Genomic DNA, 5,484 nt, shown 5'->3' with positions numbered 1-5,484 from the left:
TACTTCAGAAATTTAGTGGTTTTTTTTCTTGTGACAGCTATGTAAATTAGCTTGAATTTCACGTGTCCCTGAGTTATTTTTATCATAAAGGCACCAATGTGTTATAACAAGGCAAACTGTAATACATATAATTCTGAACCCACAATTACTGTCCACACAAGAGTACACAGGTTCAGGCTGCTGACACTTGGCCAAAGGTGGGTTATCTCCAGCTCAGATGGATAGGGAAAATGGAAAGGGAAGACAAGACAAAAGTCAAGGACAAGAGGAGGCTAACAAGACTGGTAACATTATAATTTAGTGTAAGTCATCTCTTCTGAGACAGCTGTTGCGGGAAACTTCTCCAGTTGCCTCCTCAGTTCTTCCTGTAAGCATGTTGTGGCCCCCACACACTGGTGGGTCTTATTTGTCCCAGTTGGAGAGGATCCCAGGCAATCCAGGCAGCCTCCATCCATGGAATCCTCATCGAGTGCTCAGGAACCACCCCTTTTCTAAAGAGGAGCCCAAAGAAAAGACTGGTAATCTCTTGAAAACCTCAAAACCATGGAACAGGGATGAGTGTCATTCAAAGGTGTGACTGTGGACTTTACTCAAGAAGAGTGGCAGCACCTAGTTCCTGCTCAGCAGACTCTTTACATGGACATCATGTTGGAAAACTATTGGCACTTCATCTCTGTGCAGTGTCACACGACCAAGTCTGAATGATCCTCAAATTGGAATGAGGAGAAGAGCCATGGACACCATTTGTAGGTCACACTTTAGAAGAGAACCAGAAAACCAAAGACTTTTCAGTGAAATTCAAGGAACATAACGATAAATATTCTAGATCAATTGTATGCATCGACTATAAGAAACCAATTAAAGAGAAGAGTAACATATATGAAAAGTCAAAGTCAGGCCGGTGCCGCGGCTCACTAGGCTAATCCTCCGCCTAGCGGCGCCGGCACACCGGGTTCTAGTCCCGGTCGGGGCGCCGGATTCTGTCCCGGTTGCCCCTCTTCCAGGCCAGCCCTCTGCTGTGGCCAGGGAGTGCAGTGGAGGATGGCCCAGGTGCTTGGGCCCTGCACCCCATGGGAGACCAGGAAAAGCACCTGGCTCCTGGCTCCTGCCATCGGATCAGCGCGGTGCGCCGGCCGCAGCGCGCCGGCCGCGGCGGCCATTGGAGGGTGAACCAACGGCAAAGGAAGACCTTTCTCTCTGTCTCTCTCTCTCACTGTCCACTCTGCCTGTCAAAAAAAAAAAAAAAGTCAAAGTCAATCACTCTAGGCAAAAATTCTGATAATTCAAAAATCTTACCTCCTGAATGATATTCATGGAAAGATTTTGGAAAGTGTTTCAAAATCGATCATCAGTAATCTAAGTCCAGCAAGAAAGAGACTCAGTGAGTATAATGGACATGGGAAATCACCCCTCAGTACAAAGCAAGAGAAAATTGATCCTCAAGTCAAATCCAATAATCAAAGTGTCAGGGCTTTCAGTCATAATGAAGGGCTTATACAGTATCAGAAGACGAGAACTCCAGTCAGTCATTTGGACATGATGCAGTGAGAAATAATTCCTTAAAACGGGAGGCTTAATTACAATTACACATGGCAGAGCATACAGAGGGGAAAAGCTCATCTGTGTACAATAAAAAGAGAAGAGCAACTAATATTAAAAATAATAATGCTCTGAATATGGGAAATCCTTTGCAGGAAGTCAGTATTGATTCTACATCAGGGAATTTCCACAGAGGAAAACCCTTATCAGTGCCATCAATGTGGAAATGCATTTAGAAGGAAGTAATATCTCATTGATCACCAAAGAACTCACACAAGAGAGAAACCCTTTGTAGTGAATGTGGTAAGTCTTTCCATTTAAAGACAGCCCTCACTGATCACCAGAGAACACATACAGAGGAGATAGCATATGAATGTTCCTAATGTAGGAATGCCTTCAGATTGAAGTCACACCTCAGTCAGAGAATACAGAAGAGAAACCGTATGAAAGCAATGAAGACCACACTATCTCTACATCAGGGGATTCACACTGAGGAGAAACTCAAAATTCGTAAAGAATGTGGGAAGTCCTTTCACCAAAAGGCAAAGCTTACTGTCCAAAAGAGAACTCATACAGGGGAGAAGCCATATATTTGTAATGAATATGGGAAATCCTTCTCCCAAAAGACAACCCTTGCTCTTCATGAGAAAACTCTTAATGAGGAGAAACCTTACATTAGTAATGAATGTGGAAAGTCTCTGCCAAAAGACAACCCTTGTAGCACACCAGAGACCACACACAGGAGAGAAATCTTATGAATGTCCTCAGTGTAGGAAGGCCTTTATAATGAAGTCATACCTCACTGATCACCACAGAACTCATACAGGGGAAAAAACATATGAATGTAATGAACGTGGGAAGTCATTCAGTCAGAGGACAAATCTCATTCTACATCAGAGAATTCACATAGGGGAGAAACTCTGTATCTGTAATGTATGTGGGAAGTTCTTTTGCCAGAAAGCAATCCTCACTGTACATCAGAAAATACACACAGGGCAGAAATCCTATGAATGTCCTCAAAGTGGGAAAGTTTTTAGTAGGAAGTCATATCTCATTCATCATCAAAGAACAGACATGGGAGAGAAACCATATAAATGTAATGAATGTGGAAAGTGCTTCCACTAGAAGACGAATCTCATTGTACAGCAGAGAACTCACACAGGTGAGAAGTTTGCAGTGAGTGTGTAAGTTCTTTCTTTATAAGGTAAATGTCATTTTCCATCAGAGAACTCATAAAGCAGAAAAGATGGAAATGCAGTAAATTATTTGATTACTTTGTGAATTATTCCAAAGTTATTTTTAACTTTTAGGGTTTCTTAAAGAAAGCATGTTTTACATGTTTATGTAATTTTAATCACAAACATAATCCTGATTATTAAGTACCATATTACATAACTACTGTTTACTAGTGTATGAAATGGGTGTAATCATTGTTAGAGAACTCTTACCAGCTATGAACTATTTTTTAAAGTTTTAATTCATACTTTATTAAAAAATACATGCAGAGGCAAATTATAAAGTGGTTATAAGCATCAGTCTCTCTTGAAAAGAAAGAAAATATCTCTGAACTCTTCTTCATTGTACTCTGTGTAATAAAGAGTAGCTAGCTTTTCCTCCAAAGATTACCACTTCCCTGGCTTATAATGTCATAAAGTAGTTTTTTGCATGTTTTATATATGAACATACATCATGAATTGTGTCCTGCTTCACTCAACATTTTAAAGACTTGTGCATTATTGCATGCGGCCATAGTGTATTCATTTTAGTTTTGTAGGCTATTCCATTTTAAGAATAGATTAGATATTTATCCTTTTGCTACATATTTGTATTTTTTTATAATTTTCTGTTATTAAAATACTGCTGTCAGTATTTGTTTATAAAAAAATCCTGAACTTATGACTCTCAGTTTTTTTCTTGAAAAGTGATGAAATTCAATGTAATATTAAAATTCAAATTTTCCTATTTATTGAGTAGAAAAATCTCTTACTAATGAGTCATATACGATTTTAAAATGCATTATTTGGATATACTGTAATTCTTAATGGTTGTAAATTAGAAAAGCTGAGATTACATATGGTATGCCATTCCAGTTTTAAAGAATAGAATTACTTATGTTATAGGAATTTCAAGTCTATAGTGAACATTTGTATTTACTATGAGAAGTGGAGTGGATCAATGATCCATTCCATAAAGTATTGCTAATTATACTTCAGTGGAATCCATTCCTCATGTATTCCTGCAGATTTGGCCTGGAAATTTTTTTTAAAAAATACCACTTTTATTATGTACAATAAAATGTTTCATGAGCTTGAAAAATAAACAAGCACATGCTGGTGAGGATGTAAGGGAAAAGATACCCTAATCCACTTTTGGTGGGAATGCAAACTAGTACAGCCATTGTGGAAGTCAGTGTGGAGATACCTTAGAAACCTGAAAAATAGATCTGCCATAAGACCCAGCAATCCCATTACTAGGAATTTGCCTGAGGGAAATGAAATCAGCATATGAAAGATTTATCTGTACCCTCATGTTTATTGCAGTTCAATTCACAATAGCTAAGATATGGAATCTAACCAGATGTTCATCACCTGATGAATGGGTAAAGAATATGTATATATATACATATGTATATGTGTATATATATACACACATACATACACACACACACACACACACACACATACCATGGAATATACTACTCAGCCTTAAAAAGAAACAAAATACTGTGTTTTGCAACAAAATGGGTTCAAATGTAAACCATTCTAATTAGTGAAATATGTCAGTCCCCAAAAGACAAATACCAAAAATGTAATATATGGGAGTGAAAATTGATATCTGACCATTGATGATTACTAACAGCTCTCTACTACTAGGAAGAGTGTTTTTTTTTTTATCTTCTTGCTATTTGTTGAACTCTTAGTGTACGGTAAATATTTTGAGTATAAATAGACTGAAAGTAGATCAGTACACAAGTTAAGAGAGGGAATAGGAAAGGAAGGAGATGGAATGGTGGAGGCATGAGCAGAAGGGAGGGTAGGTGGGAAGCATCAGTATGTTCCTAAATCTGTGTACCTGGAATACAATAATTTTGTATACCTAAAATAAAATTTTAAAAATGAATTTAAAAAACTAAATGAAATACATTTTTGCAGCTTGCATTAAAACAGACAGAAATAATTATGAGTAGACAGAGATGTCTGAACCTTGAAGGTTTTATGGAGAGGAAGCAAGCTAAGAAAAGTAGCCAGCAGCAAATTCAGGTCATTTCTTTTGCAAAGAACAAGGATCCCAGAGGACATAGCAAATACCACTATCAGAGTCACAGACAAGCACAGTTGAATTAACATGACATTACCAAACTGGCTGAAAATGTCACCACCACCACTATTTCTACAAAATATATACATATTTGGATTAAAAGTGCCCTATATGTTCCATGATGCAAGCGGTTGTATAGATCTATACACATATGAAAACATACACATGCATATTTGACAACAAATAAAGAAAAATACCTCATAATTCTCTTCCTTTGGTGGAATGTCTACCTCCTTTTTTTTTGGCAAAGGTGAATCAGTTGCATTTCATCTTGCAGTTTTTTTGCATTCTCTTGGCTTGAGAGAGAACTCTGGGGATTGTTTTCCTGTTCTCTCACGTAAAGACATATTTCATAAGTTGGTCATGTCATGGCTTTCAGGAAAAATAGTTTAACGGCTTATTTAAGAGTGACAATTTTTAAAAAATTCTGTTAAGAGGAACCAACCTACCAAAGCTCCAGGGCCTGTATCTTACAGGAAATAATTAATTTTTAATTTCATGGAGCCAGTGCGGTGGCACAGTAGGTTAATCCTCCACCTGCAACACTGGCATCCCATATGGGTTTCAGTTCTAGTCCCAGCTGCTCCACTTCCCATCCAGCTCTTTGCTGTGGCCCGGGAAAGCAGT

At 38.0% G+C, this 5,484-nt stretch overlaps 1 pseudogene; it reads left to right on the top strand.

The window, feature by feature from the left end:
- The first annotated feature begins 557 nt into the window (after positions 1 to 557).
- Positions 558 to 4,108, top strand: LOC149122793 (uncharacterized; annotated as a pseudogene).
- The last annotated feature ends 1,376 nt before the right edge of the window (positions 4,109 to 5,484 follow it).

Source organism: Oryctolagus cuniculus, chromosome 13 (assembly GCF_051225735.1).
Source record: "Oryctolagus cuniculus isolate XC-2025 breed Fujian yellow rabbit chromosome 13, ASM5122573v1, whole genome shotgun sequence".
Classification (NCBI taxonomy): Eukaryota; Metazoa; Chordata; class Mammalia; order Lagomorpha; family Leporidae; genus Oryctolagus; species Oryctolagus cuniculus.
Note: the sequence above shows the minus strand (reverse complement) of the source record. Positions and strands in the feature narration are given on the sequence as shown.